Source organism: Acinonyx jubatus, chromosome A1, assembly GCF_027475565.1.
Source record: "Acinonyx jubatus isolate Ajub_Pintada_27869175 chromosome A1, VMU_Ajub_asm_v1.0, whole genome shotgun sequence".
Taxonomy (NCBI): domain Eukaryota; kingdom Metazoa; phylum Chordata; class Mammalia; order Carnivora; family Felidae; genus Acinonyx; species Acinonyx jubatus.
In genome coordinates, this window is record NC_069380.1 from 152,873,086 (window position 1) to 152,891,845 (window position 18,760).

The 18,760-nt window shown below is 35.9% G+C and overlaps 1 long non-coding RNA gene across 2 annotated transcripts in view; it reads right to left on the reverse strand.

The window, feature by feature from the left end:
• The window catches only part of LOC128316123 (uncharacterized), a 237,557-nt gene that overhangs the window by 210,349 nt on the left and 8,448 nt on the right, over window positions 1-18,760 (reverse strand). The window lies entirely within an intron of this gene.

An 18,760-nucleotide genomic window follows, 5' to 3' on the forward strand; every position in this document is an offset into this window, starting at 1 on the left:
CAGGAACCTCTTTGACAATGGCCATAATAATTTCTTACTAGATACATACATCTCCTGAGGCACAGGAAACAAAAGCAAAAACAAACTACTGATACTACATCAAAATAAAAAAGCTTCTGCACAGTGAAGGAAACAATTAATGAAACTAAAAGACAACCTACGGAATGAGAGAAGTTATTTGCAAATGAGATAGCTGATAAAGGGTTAGTATCCAAAATCTATAAAGAATTTAGCAAGCTCACCACCCATAATAACCAAATAATCCAGTTAAAAAATGGGTAGAAGACATAAATAAACATTTTTCCAAAGAAGACATCCATATCATCAACAGACACAGGAAAAGACACTCAACATCACTCATCACCAGGGAATACAAATCAAAACTACAATCAGATATCACCTCACACCTGTCATAATGGCTAAAATCAACAACACAAGAAACAGCAGGCATTGGCGAGGCTGTGGAGAAAGAGGAACCCTCTTGCACTGTTGGTGGAAATGCAAACTGGTGCAGCCACTCTGGAACACATTACGGAGGTTCCTCAAAAAGTTAAAAATAATGTTTTGTTTCGTTTTGTTAAGTAATACATGACATGAAGGGTGATAAAAATTCTAGTAATTTACTTATTTTAAATTGTTTTCAATATTATCCACCAATAACAATAAACAAGGAATCACTGTCATCAGTTTCTTTTAAATTCATACTTGTTAAATAACTACATAGTTAAATAAAAAGTATGATTTCATGAAAAGTGCGTTTAGAGTACACGAATATATTCTCAAGACCTAAGTTAGCAAGCTCCTAACTTCTCATAAAGCTCTTAAAACAATGCAGTGAGGACTACTGAAAAAACTCAAAATGGCAAGAATAACTACTCCATAAATATAGGGCCAGTCTTCCTAGGTTAGTATTTAAGTGAAAACATTTCCTCAAGTCTTTATCTCCAATCTAATAACTGTGTGAGCTCCACATCCTATAAGTGATGTTTGCTATGAAACTTGAAGTTTTAACACTTCTAGTTAGTACAGGATTCTATGAATGCATGGAGAAAATTCCATACACACGGTCTCATCAATCCTCTCTATAATCTTAAACATTTAAAACATTTTTTGAAGATTCTAATTTGGCTCTGAATTTTGAGCTGCTTCAGAGGACACTTGAGAAAGCATGGAAGGAGCTTTATATCAACTTGCTATGCTGCAATATTCCTTTTGTGCCATGTAGGAAAGAAAGAGATACAATTTCTCACATGATGGTTCTAAAAATATAAGCTATTGGCCCAATTTAATTCTAATTTTATTGATAGCTTAAACACCAGCTTTTATTATGAGAAAACATGTTTATAATTATGTTCCAACTGATGCCTTTCTGTGTTTTTCACTGTCCTAGGGGAGAAAAAGCACAGCCCACAACCTTACCTAAAGGACAGTATGAACGAAGGCTCACATATCAGAAATGATGCATATATCAACCACACTGAATGTAGGAATTTCTAAACTATTTATTTTGTTTTCCAAAAATATTTACATTGAATAAAATGAGCCGTAGATGGTGACAGATTTTGTGTCACCCTTCAGAGATGTATCATCTACTGCTTGAGGCCAAGAAATGAGAAGTTTCCATAATTAGTAAGCAAAATTGAATAATTGGACTGTGGTTTATGAGGGGTTTTTCCTCTAAAAATAAAAATCATGTAATCTTTAAGGCCTAGTTATGTGGGCTTACTTGATTTATTTTAACATAATTTAACAGAGCTACAAATAAATAATCAAGCATAGATTTCTTCACTCTTTTACTAAAATATCCACACAATAGCTTTCCACTCAAGAGTTGTTTTCGATAAAAGTATACTATTTAATTTCAATATAAATTTACAGCAAGATTAAGAAAAATAAAGAGGGCTCCCTTAATAGAATGAAACACTTGAGAGTCAACATCTGAATTATAACACTGTGAAAAGATAAAACTAATTTGACTCATATTTGCCTCTGAGGCAAAGATTTGTTTTGAATGAGCATCTCTTAACAAATATCACATTTATTATATCTTTACCCATTCTATTCTCACATTATGTTCTATAGTAGAACGTGCTTTGCTAGGCAGAACTGTAAAGTACTTATAATTTGATGACGTACTGAAAAAGTATTTCAATTGCTTTCTTCAATCATTCACTCATTCACTCATTCATCAATTCAATTGATATGAATCGAATGTCCATGTCTTAGATGCCAGGGATGTAATCATTAAGAAAATAAAATGCCTGCTATAAAGGAACGTGTAGTCTAAATCCATGATGGAAAGGGACAGTTCCTGTTACCTAATTTAAGCCTGAAGGATTTGTTATAATCCAAATTTTTTAGTGAAATCTCAACTAATCTTGGGTCCTTTATTGGCACTGGTTTCTTCTATCACTGACTGACACCCTGAAGAATGACTCAAATAGCTATTGTTTTTGCTTTTTCAATTTTTTGACTTAAGGCTGGTTATGGAAAATGTTGAGTAGGTGAACATTCTTCACCAGGTTCTCTCTAGTTGACTCACCAACTTTTAAGATATTTTCAACCATTCAGTTTATCCATAAACTTTAAGAAAGAATTCAGAAGCATTTATGGTGCCCTTCAGAAATCAGGCACTGAAAAAAAATTATAATGCAGATATCCCAAAATATCAATATTGGCGGATTATTGGTCTTAAGTTTCCAGAGAAACTTCTGGGTTCTGAGTACCTGAGGCACATACAAGGCATAGAGAACTTTTTACATCATTCAACAAATTGTACTGTCATATATATAATATAAACTTGACCTCTGGAAGTTAGTTTTTTTGAAGTCATGTATGTGACTGCGTGTACGTTTTTTTGGGGGGTAAAACTTCAGAGACTCTAAATTTTAACATTTTCTCGTAGCTTTGCCTTGTCTCTACAATAAAGTCCTAGACCTTTCGATGCCCACTATTATCAAAGTTGGCAGCAGTATTTCTGATAGTATTATAAGGTCATTTCCAGAAATACCATCTCAGAGAAGCAGTAGCCTTGGGCACACTGTTTGATCATGGCAGAACACAAGATTATAAGTGTGAAAGTGGAAAAAGGCAAAGTTGGGTGTTAAGTATGATACCACTTCTAGAAATATCCTAGTGGTTGTATGTCACAACTATAACATTTTTTTAAGTTTAGTTTGTTTTTTTAAGTTGATTTTTAATAGCATGCATGTTTTCATCAATTTCACTAAGAAGTATTCATGTAACATTGTCCCAAAATATATCATTATATTATACATAACATCTTTATTTCTGTTATATTAAAAAAGCATTGATACATTGGAAAAACATCTACTTTTGCTTTGTATTTGCATTGCAAAATAATTTGCATTTCTGAGTAGAGCTTATTTTAACAATTATGTAAGTAAAGAAAAGGGTACTATTATCAATGTCTAGATTTTTCATGGCTACAATTAATGATTCAGTAACTATTCTTTTGCTATTGACGTATTATGTTGATTTATATATAAATTTCCCTACAATAGCATAATTCAGATATTTATTTTCACAGGATAAACATTTAGGTTTTAAGTAGATGATAGGAGCTACTGTGTAGCCTCTAAATGGGAACAGTAAAAACTGGGAACCCCAAAATGAAGAAATAAGTAAATACCTCCTTTGATGTCATCAGACTGCATTTTCAAAAATTTTTTTCCTCTCTGTGGCAGCACCTTTATTTTCAGATGCTTAGAAGCTTCCTGATCTCATTACACACTTTCTTGCTTCTATTCATGTAACTTTCAGACAAACTAATGTTTAACTATTTATGTAGCTCTCTGCCAGATATTTGCAGATTACATAATTTTATTTATATTACTACATTGACATGTTTTAAACCAATAAATTCTATTGTTAAGGATAGTATGTTCTCACAGACTCATCTAAAATCCCTCAGGAAGAAATAATTTGTGGGCACTTACGGATATGAGGAGAGATGGTTTTCTAAAGTGATTCAAGCATTTATTTAGCATTTACTGTATGCAAAATAATTTTTTTAAAAAAAGGCTAGGTGTTTGGTGTATTCATTCCAAACCATACAGAAAGAGTTCTTTGGCAATGTGATTTAATTTTATATTCTAAATTATCCTGATTCTCCTTTCATAGAAACGGATTTAAATGTGAACATAAATTTTAATAGTGTGATAATACTATACATCTCAACTTCTTTTCAAGTTTTTATTTATATTCTAGTTAGTTAACAAATATAGTAAAATTGGTTTTGGGTGTAGAATTTAGTGACTCATGATTTACATATAACACCCAGTGCTCATCCCAACAAGCGTCCTTCTTAATATCCATCACCCGGGGTGCCTGGGTGGCACAGTCGGTTAAGCGTCCGACTTCAGCCAGGTCACGATCTCGCGGTCCGGGAGTTCGAGCCCCGCGTCAGGCTCTGGGCTGATGGCTCGGAGCCTGGAGCCTGTTTCCGATTCTGTGTCTCCCTCTCTCTCTGCCCCTCCCCCGTTCATGCTCTGTCTCTCTGTCCCAAAAATAAATAAACGTTGAAAAAAAAATCATTTAATATCCATCACCCATTTAGTCCATCCTCCACCCCCCTCCCTCCACCAAGCCTCAGTATGTTCTCTATAGTTGAGTCTCTTGCTTCCCTCTCTTTTTATTTTCCCTTGCCCTGTGTTCATCTATTTGGTATCTTAGCCAACTTTAATTTTGACAAAGACATTGCAGTTTGTCACCCCTTTGAGTCCACTTACAAGACTTACCTGATTGAATAGGATCATTCAGATTTTTGTTTGTTTTTGTTTTTAATGTTTATTTATTTGGAGAGAGAGAGAAGGAGAGAGAGAAAGAGACATAGCACATGTCTGAGCAGGATAGGGGCAGAGAGATGGAGAGAGAGAAACCCGAAGCAGGCTTCATGCTGTCAGCACAGAGCTCAATGTGGGGCTCAGTCCTCGAACTGTAAGATCATGACCTGAGCCAAACTCAAGAGTCAGATGCTTAACTGGATGAGCCACCCAGGATTATTCAGTTTGAATTCACTATGAAGTTATTTCAACAGTATTATTGAATCTTTTGCTTATGGAATGTCACTAAATTGCAGGTTTGCCTAGAACTCTTTGTTTTCTCTGTTTTGGTCTTAAATTTTAAAGGAAAGGAAACTGCTAGCCCCTCAGCACTATATTCATATATTTTGGGTCTAGGGAATAAAAATGATGAACGTGAATAACTAGGACATGCGTTCACTAATCCTGTTCCTTCCCTGAAGAGGATAAAATTATGAGAATGTAAACATTCATGTTTCAAAAGAAGATATCTGCCTGCTAAATCTTAGTCTGGCTACTATTAGAAATGGTGCCCTGAAGAAAACAGGGAATTAAGGAAACTACTTTCCTCTAGACTAAGGGATACCTGACTCCTCATCAGTTACAACTCAGAACCCTACTGAGTTGGTTTTCTCACTTTGAAATCAACTGCCACTACTCGGTACTCTTTAAGATTACTCTGGGATAAGTCACAGAGAAGTCTGCTTTTTCCCATGCTCTCAAGACTTCCTACAGAAGGAGAATGTGCTCTGTTCTCCTCTGCTCCAAACAGAAGTAACTGCCCCAATACCACCTATCTCATTGCAGGGTAACACAGTTTCAATAGTAATGACCCTTAACTTGATAGCTGATTAGATATATAAACATGCCTATTCTGTAATAGTCTTTTCTAAAAATTTGGATGGCATCATGAAGTATAATTACAAGTACTCAAAGTAATTCCACCCTAAATATCTGTTTTACACTTAGGATCCATTGTCCTGCTCCTTAAAGGATTAATAAGAGAAGAGGAGAACATAATTCTTTTTGTAAAAATGGGTTTGGGAAAACCAAAGGACAAAGAGGACTGGTGCTTAACCCTCACCATTTAACGCAGGGGTCAGAAAAGCTCTATCACCCTAGTGCTACCCTCTCAACCAGCATGGATGGTCCAGGAGATGGAGCGGAAGGATGGCTCAGTGAGATGTCTAGCCATATAGTTCTGACACAAAACGTGATCCAGTAAGTCAGGGGGAAAGCTTCAAGTTTCCTGTGACCCAAGAGAGAGGCAAAACAATTGCAGTGTCTTGTGCATTAATGAGGCCATTCAAAGAACTGGAAGAGAAGGAGAGGCCCTGTAGGTCCAGAAGAATACAGGAGACATGTGCTTGGTCCCAAAGCCTAATCCTTTAGGTAAATAGATGCCCCCTGCAAATGCCAGTTTAGGTAATGGCAAAGGCAGGGAGCAAGATAACCATTGTGACCCCAATGGGGGGGTCAACGACTGCACAACCCCAGAGGCATAGATTTCCACCCATAGGAATGGATAGAAGACACCCTGAATGGCTAATATTATCTTCCAAGTTTAGACCTGAAGTAGAACCTATAGAAAATTAAAATGTTATACTCCTCACAAAGCTGTAATCAAGTACTGAGATTCATTCCTGCCACAACACAGTCTCTAGAGCAGACTAAATGAGGAGCACTCCTGCTCAACACATGAAAGACTGGGTTACAAAAGAGGGTGTGTCTCAAAACACATATTCAAACGACATAGTCACTACCTGCTATAAAAAAGCTGCGATTTACTTACGTATTGGGTCCTTGCTTTCATAATCCCACATTCATATTGGAATAACAGTTTAATTAGACACTATAGCTTCACCAGTGATTAGTTCATAAAAATTGAATTTTAAAAGAATTCATATTTTGTTTTTTATGAATTGTTATTTCCTAATCATTATTTTACACCAATATCATTGATGCCAAAATGATAGGATAAAATTTATAACTCAGTCCTAAAAAAACAGCCAACACTGTCCTGCGGTAAAATTGGGAGCGGATGGCCTGAGTGTTTGAGGTAAAGCTCTTTCTTTGATTTTCTTCACATCTACAAATACCATTTCCAAAATAAAATCTAAATCCAGGTATAATGTAATTTCAAAGAACTCTTTGACCTTTAGGGAAAAAGTGTCTGCTTTTTAAAAAGAAAATACAATTTGTTACAAAGAATTTAAAATACAAAGAATTAGTTACTTGCCTCCCATGAAAAAGTGTGTGTGCGCGCGCGCAGGCATGAATGAGCCACCTGTTGGCCACACCTCAGGCACTAGTACTAAGGCTATTTCCAGTTAATTTAAATGAACCATATGCAGAATTGTGGTGAAAAAGATGGAAATTTACATAACATGAATTGAAGACCTAAAATCAAGATTGCAACAAACCAAAAGGAAAACCAAAGTATTTTGCCTAACTTAATTGTCTCTATTGGAAATTTCTTTCATAGAAAACAAATCCTTTGACTGTATGAGATAAGGCCTAAAGTGCAAATGCATTCTATGGAACAAAATTAACATGTACAGTGCAATTTGTCAATGAATGATAACGGACTTTTAGTGAGAGCAAGTTTTAATTTCAATAAAAGCAGTTGCAGGGAGAGTCCAAGGGCAATGGCTGCCCAAAGGGAAGGTTTTGTGCAAGTTGTGGGAGATGCCCAAGAAATAAGGCAGTGTTGCCTTAAATTCATATCATGATTTGCCCCATTAGTCAGCCATGCTGGGACTAGAGTGATTTTCAAATAGTTCTTGACACCTCAAATTTATTACCATGTTTCATTTCTTTAGTGTATTTAATGAGCTCCTACTATCTCTTAGGCATTCGGGATACAGCAAAGAACAAAATCAACAAAACTTCCTGTCCTCAAAAATTTTCCAGCATTATGTCAGAGTTACAGGAGTTGCAGAGATAAAGCAAGGAAAGGAAACTAAGAGATATCTTGGATATTAGTGGGTTTTATTTTGTTTCATTTTTTAAATTTATTTTGAGAGAGAGAGACAGTGGGGAGGGCCAGAGAGAGAGGGAGAGGGAGAATCCCAAGCTCTCAGCACAGAGCCCGACCGAGGGCTCCATCCCAAGAACGCTGAGATCATGACCTGAGCCAAAATCAGGAGTCAGGCACGTAACTGACTGAGCCACCCAGGGACCCCTGGTAGATTTGTAATTTTAAACTAGGCACTGACAGAAGGTACAGAGAGGTAATTAAAGATCTTAACAAGATGGAGGAGTAAGTCATGCAACTATGCTGGGGAAGGGCATGTTGAAATCTCTGAAAAGCCTGATGCACAAACAATTTTGTTGAATTTCACTCCAGCTGTGTCTGTCGACAATCTTCATATGATGTATAGTTCAGTTAAACGCAGAGATTTATAATAGTGTTCATATCAGTTCATCTACATACATGTCTAATACATGCATGTTTGTCTATATTTATATATATCCTTACAAATATTTATATTTATTTTATAAATGTTACTTCTCATAATTTTTTATGATAAACATTTCGATTTATCTTATCTAATAGACAGGAATGGGCATAATGAATTAGACTAGAAAGAATCTTTTCTTTACTCTGTCATTCAAAATAACAGTTCTAAAGCTAATCAGGATATTTTTACCTGGGAGGGTAATCTAGAGACAAAAATAAGAATACCCACTATTATATCTCATTAAGTCTTAAAAAAATTAAACTCCCTAATTTAACAGTTAAATTTTGTAATTTAATTGATTTTATAATTAGGAACTATCATACCTCTTTTTTTTTTACTTTATTTTCATCTTTAGATGAAAATTATGACGACTCTTCAATATATTTTTAGTTAAAAATAAAAGCATGATATATATTTGTGAAATTTGAAGGACACTATCAACCACAGTGGAGTCAGATTTGTCCAGATTTGCAAGCCCATTTATTTTTATAAAAACAGCCTGACTGATACACCTCAACTTGCATTCTACAGAAAGGCTACCTCTGATATTGAGGGGTTTTTACAAAACAAAAAATATTCAGCTTAAAAAAAAAACTCCTTTCTATAACAAATCAATGTATTCCAATACATCCACTCAGTAGCTGTGGCTTAACTACGGTTTGGGAGATTTCGTGAGAGAACGAAATGAAGGCAAGAGGAGTGGGAAGGAAAATTAAAAAAATGATACTGCCTAGCTACAAGCTGCAGAGGGAAATTAATATTCAAAAGGTTAAGGTGTCTGTGAAATGTATGTAATGAGTAACACTCATAGTTTGTTACTATAGGTTCATTGCCTCTAATGTTGAGGACGGCACATGGATAATTTACGATTCCCATTGTCCCCTCTGCAGGGATTAATTCTGAATTATTTATGTACCTATATACGCAGAGAACTGAAACATTTTAGTTAAAGTCAGCCACTCACTCATAGTCTTGAAATTATGCAGCCCTTGTTGCTAAAAATGATGTTAGCCTCTTGTGATTTAAGTCATAACATTTTATTTTCAGTCCCACTGAGAGAGAAGGCATACAGGAGGGGGAAAAAGATATATTTTTCTAGAATAAATCTCAGAATGCATTTTTTAAAGATGTAAATAGATAATGGTAATTTTGTTGAGTCAAATTATTGTTGGAGAGAGCATGTAAATAAACCTTTATTTTATTCATGATTTGTGATTTTGTGCTGGAACACTCTACAACTTGTTTTCATATTGGTATCTTTAAATACAAAGCCTCTGTGCTTCAATAAAGGGCCTTCCACCTACGTGTTAATTAATCAAAGAATGAAATTTCATTTTTGGAAAATTGTACTAATCCATTCAGGTTTAACACCAAACCGTTTCATTTAGTCAACTGAATTCAGAAAAAGTACTGTTTCCTCTTAAACTCCAGTGATTACTCACCACTATTAAAGGCTCCTTTGACTCCATCAGAATTGGGGGAGGGGGGAATGCAGGTATGACGCACTTCTCTGGAAAAATAATAGATTATATTCTGGGTTGACAATGTGTTTGATAGGTGCTACCCTTGTCAACATAAGACCATCACACTTTTTGATGAAATGAATTATTTTGAAACACTGTGTACATTTAACACGTATTTTTTACATGTTTTGGTGGAAATTACAAGTTCCCATATATTTAACCAGGTTTTTTGGTTTTTTTTTTTTTTTTGACTGAAAACCATCAAAAGGTCTCATATACAATTCGTTTAAGAAAAAATATCTGAATAAAAACGGTCTCCAAACAACCAACCCTGGGCCTTTGGAATTCAGATTACCCAGTCTCTTATGATCTTAGGAATTATGTTTCCCTAATAATTAGGGCACATCTCAAGTAGACACCATGCTGTACAGGGTATTGAGTATTAAAACAGGGAATTAGAATATTCAAAAGCAAAATATATATGTGTATATAAAGATATGCCACATATAAGACATTAATTTCTCCTTTAGCCCCTACCCCACACAATTCAACAATTGCTAATAAATTAAGAGGAGGGGCATATTGATGTACTGCTTGACTATAACACAAAGAAGTGTAGTTAGCAAAAAGCTGCAGTGGGTAATGAACAGTATTTTAACTCGGCAGTTTAACCTCCGTGTCTGTCAGCTGTGACCTTTTACCAACCCCAATGAGAGTCTGATTTCTCACTTTTGCTACTCACTGCTGGATGAGTGAATGTAGAATTTGACAGCGAGAGGTTTTACATGAAAAGGAAAGGTACTTAAAAAGCATGTTTTGTGATGATAGGCTACATTTATTCACTGTTCATTACACTGGGTGCAGCCGCAGCGCTGGTGGATTGATTGGGTGTGAGCGCTTGTCTGCTGTGGAAGTGAAGAGGTGTTATTGACCTGCATGGGAGCTCAAGTGACCTTTAGATGACCCCCCCTTTCACCTGAAATTGACCTTGAAAACAACCTAGGGTTCACTCCCATTTAAATAGGGGGGAAATGCTTCTAACAGCATGTGAATTATTAGAATTGATATATTGAGCATTTCCTTTTCTCCCCCCCTCCTCCCTTTTTTTTTTTTTTTTTTTTTTTTTTTTTTTACTTTTACAGAGGTAAATGCATGTAGGGGGTAAGGCGAGTGTTGGCTTTTAAATTTCCAGACCCTGCAGCTGCTCTGCTTAGTGTTTGTACAGATTTATGGAGGAGGCCAACCAGACTTTGGACCGCTTGATGTAAAATTTTACCATTCATCATTATTGATTAGAGTCCACACTCTGTGACAGAGCCCAAACCTTACTATGACAATTGCTATTTCAGTTGTTATGGGCCATAATGGGCCATAGGGATGATTTAAAGGAGCACAATAGCTATCTGTAATTACACATGAATAATCCATGAATTCTACACCACAACGCTTGTGATCAGACCCTAACAACCAAGGCTTGAGACATTTATTCTTGTTCTCTCTTTGGCATCTGTGCCAAAAGTTGCCAATTTATGAAAATTTAAGCACAACAAGCTTACCCTCTCCCATGTTCAAAGTTTTTTTCTTTCTTAGTTAAAAACAAATCACACACTTGGAAACTGATAGCATATTGCCTTTTTACAGATGATGGGATCAATAATTGAACTCGCTTCTTAATAGAAAAGAATGCCATTATTTCATCAATTAGCAACAAGTAAATATACTAGAAATTTGGAATGACTGCTGCTGGAACCAGAGGAGAAAAAGCAGAACATTTACTACTATTGTTTTCACCTTTTAAACAAATGTTTTCCTTGGAGCCTTTAATGTCATGCTTGGTCAGAAAGTTGGGGGAGGGGGTGGAAATCAAGACCATAAATTAGTTACAATGGTACAATGGAAATGTGATTGGTCTTATGCAAGCTTTAATAACTGTTGAAACTAATATGCTAACCTAGGGATTCATATGTTGGACTTCAACACTAAATTACTCTTTAATTTTATGTGAAATGGAGAGAGGGAGAAAATGCCCACCAAAATGTTTGCCTACATGCAACCCCTAACGTCCAAAGGGCTGGCACAAACACACCTAATAAAAAAATCACATTTGTTAGTGGGTCTTCAAATTATTCTCACATCCAGAATCTGTCTTGGAGGGGAGACCACTCCATGGATATGGCAATTTCAAAGATAGTTTTATGCGTGGCCAATTTTTTTCAGAAGACTCCAACACTTCTAGATCCAAGAATGGGAAATCTACACAAAGTTTGTAAGCTTGTTTCTTCTAGCTCTTAGAATTTGTGTAACCAACTACTAGATTTACTTATTTTGAGATTTTGATTTCCTGACAATTTAGGAAACCACTTTGGCAATGTTTTTGGTCTATCTACCACATATTCCAGAAAAGTCTTCCTTCTGCCTGGTTTGCAACATTACAGTAGTTCAACCTACTTGGGGCATAGTCGTGTTGTTTAACTCAGATGCATTTTTCATACTGTTCAAATATTTACATGCTGGGCTACAGGCTTATTAGCAATCTGGTGAAGTATTTGTAAATCTGGATCAAAATTCTGACAGGATATTTATTGCATTGACTTGACCTATTTTCTATCTAAAGCCCTACTCCATAATTCTTGTTTCATTTGATGTTAATCCTATGCATAAAAGGCAGTAACCACAACATTTGTACACAATAACACTCTAACATCCACACAGGAGGATTCTCCTAATCTGACTGCCCCCTACCTCCCTCAGCGTGTGAGGTGTGTGTGTGAGGGGCTTACACCTGTGATTGCTTTAAAGCTCTATGAGCTCCTGACTTAACCAGCACACGTTATCTAGGGCATTTTACTTTCCTCATCTCTCCTTACAGTGACGATCCAGTGCAAGAGTCCTCGGCAAGGAGAGGACCAGCAAACTGCCAATATTCTAATTTAAGATTAGATCATACTTAGTCATCCTTGGGAACCTTTTCTTCCTTTCAAATTTTTGTAATATTGCTACGTGCTTTGGATATTCCATTAAATGGGTTTCACTGCAAAACTGAAATGTAACCTCAAGTTTTGAAAAGCAACTGATTTAAAATTAAACAAAAGGCAGTTTTTTCGCCAAGTCGTATAAATGATTTTTTTTTTCAAATATTATTTCTTTCTAACTGTTCTCATTTGTCTGTACATCAAATAAACCCAAAGCAGGGGCATGTCTTCTTGAATAGCAACTTCTTTACAAAATACAATAAGAACGAGGGCTTGTAATTGGTGTAACATTAAAAATCCATGTATTTATCTAGTCAGCCTCCATCTCATCTTTGTTCCTACCTCTCTATAAAGGGTAAGGCAGTTTTGCCCAAAGGAAGAAATAAAAGGGAATGCTCGTTAAAAGGTACATTAACGAAAAAAGAAAAGCTTTATTGAGGACATGTGCAGAAAGGGATGTTTGAGTAGTAAATGATAATTTACTTTTGAGGTATATTAAAAAGGTTTAATCTTACTGATCATGAGTTAAATTGGATGTTTTAATCAGTTAGCGAGTGCCAAAAATAATTATGCCAGAGCGCTTAGTCTGCGGAACATGTACACAAAGCATATAAATCCTCTGCTTCCCCAGGGATTTCTCAGAATAACACATAACTAAAAGACAAAAGCGATATCAAACTCATGTAAATTAACATTGCAAATGATCTGAAAAATATAATAAATAACATGATCCCATCACTTTGAATATGCAGCACAGGCAAGGGTGTCCAACACAAATATATGCATTAATCTCCTGTATCCTTACTAAACTTCTTCAGTAAACTTTTCTTCCATGTACTTTCTACAGTTCAATTCAAGGTCATTCCTTTCACTGAAAGAGCTGGGCTGGGTGACAGAGCATAGAAATCTGTGTTCCTTTTAGAAATGATTGTGAAAAATAGGATTATTTTCCTAATGAGTTTTTTATTGAGGAAGTGTAATAAAGGAGTTGGACCTAAGAACCTTGAGAATCCTTTGAAGTTCTAAAAATGCTGTGATTTTTAAGATTAATATTTACCACAATTTTGATACTACCCAAACAAAAGAGAATAAATAACAGATTATAAAGATGAACTAAAAAGCGATAGGTAAAATTATTTCAGCTCTTGCACAATGAGATTTGAGATGAATTACTTCAAAATACTGCTAGCCACAAAGACGAAGGTAGGCCATATGTTTTATTGATTCCATTGGTGTGAAAAATATAATGTGTATAATTTTGTGTGCTAAATTTTCCACACCCCCAAAATCCTACTTAAGATTTCTTTTTGACGTATCTTAAGTGTGCTGAGTACATATTGACAGTTTGATTCAATTACAACAATATAATTTCAGAATAATAAATACCTCCACCATTTCTTCCACAGATAATTGACAGCTTTGTAAGTACAAACAGTATTTCTTAACATAAGTAATAAAAATCTTTTGGACCACAGATTACTTCTAGTCACTGATTTAAATTATTTTCTTCCGTGGACAAAAATAATTCCAGTTCAGGTAGCCACCAAATATTTAGAAAATTTCTAAAATATGTTTCTCTGTACACAGTAGAATCGACTCTGGAATATTTACTCAAGATTAATGTAGAAATTTATCATTTTCTGGAGGTTGAGGATTATTGAAATCTAAAAGAAGAGTAGGCTGAGGCTAAGTGAAGCATCAGTTACACATCTGATGCTTTTCCCATTGTGTAACTTAATTGGTTTACTCTGATTTTGTACTGGAGTATTTAGGGACAACATGGGGGCTTTTCTGCAGATCTGAACAGCTGCTTGATTTGTTAATGAACAAGGTTATCAGTAGCCAATTGCTCACAGCTGAAAAACTGCATGCTCCTGGTTAGTCCATTGGAGAGGGAATTTTTTAATGTGGCTTTTGTGTTGGACACTGTTGCCTTTTGGGTGATTTGGGTACATACATTTGTCCCTTTAGTAATCCAGCTTCATTACATGCAAATTAAAACTACTACATACACATTTTTACTCTGTCTAATGGACATAAGGATGCAACAGAATTACTCATCTTTAGAACATAGGGAAAAAGCCCTTTATCATGGAATTGTCAGTTATATCACTTATTTTTTTGGGGGGGGGAGGTCAAAGATCCCTTTGAAAGGTTTATGAAAGGTAGCAATCTCTACCCACAAGTGTATGTTTAAGTGTACACACACACATTTTGCCAACAATATGTCATGTAAACAATAATTCCTATGCATTAGGTTAAGAGCCCTTTCAATAGAATTGTTTTGAAATAGACTTCCTTTAGTGCCAAGGAGAATGCTGTTTTACAGATTAAAAGGTTTCTACTTAATCTTATAGGAAAGAAGCAATTAAGTACCAGGTTATAAAGATCAGTTACATGTTTCCTGTCAAAAACTGGGCCATACTGCATAGACAACAACAACAAAAAAAAACATTCATTGGCATAAAGAATATACACATTCATTTGCATTGCCTCTTATAGAACCAGGATCATTGAAAGACGGAAGATGTCTCACTTCAATAAATATGCGGTTTTCATTTTTTTCTAGATTTTCAGCATAATTTCAATGGTCAACTAAATAATGGATACACAGTTGACCCTTGAACAATGCAGGGGCTAGGGGTGCTGATATTAAGAAAATCATAAGGAAGTGAAAATACGTTTACAGTACTGTGCTATATTTATTGAAAAAAAAATCCACATAAGTGGGCTCATGCAGTTCAAAGTCATGTTGTCTGAGGGTCAACTGTACAGATATATAGTCCTAATAACAATTCTGAAAATGAGATTTGAAAGTAAATCCAATGCTCTTCAGTATGGTACCCATTATTCTCTCCTATTCCAACATTTCCTTAATTATCTGCTCCAGAAGAGATGCTTCAAATGACTGGACAGTCACAGTCCTTGTTTTTAAACATCATTACTTTACTAGCCATGGTAGTTAATAATGCTTCCACTTAGAGAATAGACACAAAATAATCAATTGTTGAAATATCAATACTGATATCTCATTGAAGATCTAAAAAGAGATGAAGAAACTTCAAGGCTGTATTTAAACTTTAAATATTAAAATTGGGTTTTTGTTTGGATCCATTATTATTATCATTCCATTTCCAGGGAATATTGTCTTGGTTTACAAAAAGAAGAATTTTGTATGATTCCTCTAAATTTAACTTGGAATCCAAACAAAACAAACATAAAAAACCTCCATGGTCAAGCATTAAAAGCATTTCCTTAGATATACCCTTAATTATTTTGCCCCTCTCTTGATTTTGGTTAAATCCCACAACTATACAGCTTAATCTGTCTGTCTAGAGAGTAACATTCCATCATGCTAACTGGTCTTATATTCCTGTTTACTGCCTACAGTGGGCCCTTAATAATATCGTAGTCAGTAAATATGTCTCCAGTATGTTTATACTTCTATTCTCCTACACATGTATTTCATGGCTTCTCACTCTTCAAACCTCAACACCCCCTTTCTTGTCCGTACTCTCAGCTGATGACATTTTTGTTTTCCTTTACTGAAAAAAACTGAAGCAATCAGAAAAGAACCTCCGAAGAGTCTATTCCCCACATTACCAGTACATGTGCTCACATACTCTGCCTTCCTGCCTGGTGGGACTCATGCCATTCCCAGGCTCCTTTCTCAATTCAAGTCTGACTTTCACACTAGTTCCCATCTTTCCCCCCTCCTCATGGACAGAGCCCCAGGAATGTGCTCCTCGCTTTCTCCTGTCATATCAATTGTTCACTCTTTGCTAGACTTTCCCCATCAGCACACAGGAAATCATATTCTGATTATTACACCACTATGACTTACATCTTTAGACAGATCTCTTTTTTTGTTTTTTTTTCCCCTTTTCAGCAAAACTTCTCAACAGACTTTTCTTTTTTTAATGTTTATTTATTTATTTTGAGAAGGAGAGAGAGAGAGAGAGCATGAGTGGGAGAGGGGGAGAGAGAAAGGGAGAGAGAATCCCAAGTAGGCTCCTCACTATCAGTGCAGAGTCCGACATGGGGCTCGATCCCAGCAACTGTGAGATCATGACCTGAGCTGAAATCAAGAGTGGGTTTCTTAACCCACTGAGCCACCCAAGTGCCCTAGACTTTCTATTCTATGTCCAATTTATCTCTTTCCATTTTCTACTAAACTCACCCTAGTCTAGATCACCACCACAGCATGACCGCTGCCACCAAGTTCTGCTTTTCAATCACAATTCCCTAATTGTAAATCCATTGATCAATTCCAAGTTCCTTCCCTATGTGACTTACCAACAATTGACAGAGTTGATTAGTCCTTCTTCCTTGAGACACTTCCTGTCTGTACCTGGTTCCTAGGTGACAGTCTCTTGGTTTTCCTCCTATCTGATGAATGCCTCTTCCTCTGTTTCCTTTACTGGTTCTTCCTTTTCTCCCAGGCCTATTAATCTGAATGTTCCCCAGAGTGCACTCCTCTATCTTCTCTTTTCCAACTATGTCCCATTCCTTGGTGATCTCGTGTAGTCCTATGGCTTTGAAGAGCATCTGGGTGCTTAAACTCTCCAATATGTTTCCAATTTAAATATCTGTCCTGACTTGATGACCTGACATACCCATGTAAATGTCTAAGAGCCAAATCCAATATGTGTTCAAATCTGATCTTCTCCCCACCCCATATCTGTTTTACTTACAGCCTTTTTGTGCCCCAGATGATGACAGTTTCATCTTTCAGTTATTTGGGCCAAAAGCCATGTTTAATCCATCTGCAAACCTCATCAGCTCCACCTTCAAACATCGAAGATCTAACCATTTCTCACTTCTACATTACCATCCTAGTTAGAATGACCATGTTGTCTCATTTTTATTGCAGTACCTTTCTACCAGGTCACCCTGTGTCCACCCTTCCCTGCTACAGTCCACTCTTACTATAGCAAACAGAGTCTTCCTATAAAATGTACTTGTGATCATGAAACGTCACTGTCAAAATTCAGCAATGACTCACCATTTCCCTTAGAATAAAAGCCAAGATCCTTGTGATGGCCTAAAAATCCCAGCATGAACTGGTCCTGCTCCTCTGTTACCACATTTTCCATCACTCTCCCTCTTTCTTGCTCATTCCACTCCAGCCACACTAACCTTTTCTCCTTTGGGGTCAATGCTCTATTTATTTTCGTTATCTGGACTATTCTTCCTACAGATATTCTCTTAGCGAATACTTTTCTTCCAAGCTTTGCTCTAATTTCATCAACATGGCCTAAGGAACAACTTTAATACCACAAACTGAACTTCCTCTTCCAACACTCTCAGTCCTTCTCAACTTGCTCTAGTAGGTCTTTTTCATAGCACTTATCAAATTCTATCTATTCATCATGTAACTTAAATATTTATAACATTTCTTTTCTTTTTTTTCTCTTATCACTAGACTGTAAGTTTCATAAGGCACTGTTTTGTCGACTGATCAATCACCACTCCTTAAAACCATGTGTGACACTTACTAATAAACATCTGGTGAAGGTGTATGGTTTAAAAATATATCAGGAATTAAATAAATATAATCAAGTAGTAATAAATAAATGATATAATATAAATATATCTCTAATCATTTCATTTCTTCAAATATTTATTAAATACTGTCCATGTGATAATAGTCTAGTTTTAAGAAATCCATAGTCAGAAAACAGAGGGGAAACTAATGTCTAGCATAGTATAATATACTATGACAGCTGTAATAGAGTTATACATGGGGTATTATGGGAACATGAAAAACCTGCTGAGGACTTCACCAACTAGCAAGGCCACTTAGTTGTCTCTCCATGTGACAGAGGCTAGAGATTTATTCTTTGGAGAAATTTAAACAACCTGTAGATTTAGGGACATTAGAAACAGCCAAGGGTGAGACTGACTTATGATACTGTTAAATAAAAGTTTATATACTTAATGGTGAGCTCACCCCCATCACACACACACACACACACACACACACACACACAGAGAGAGAGAGAGAGAGAGAGAGAGAGAGAGAGAGAGAGAGAGAG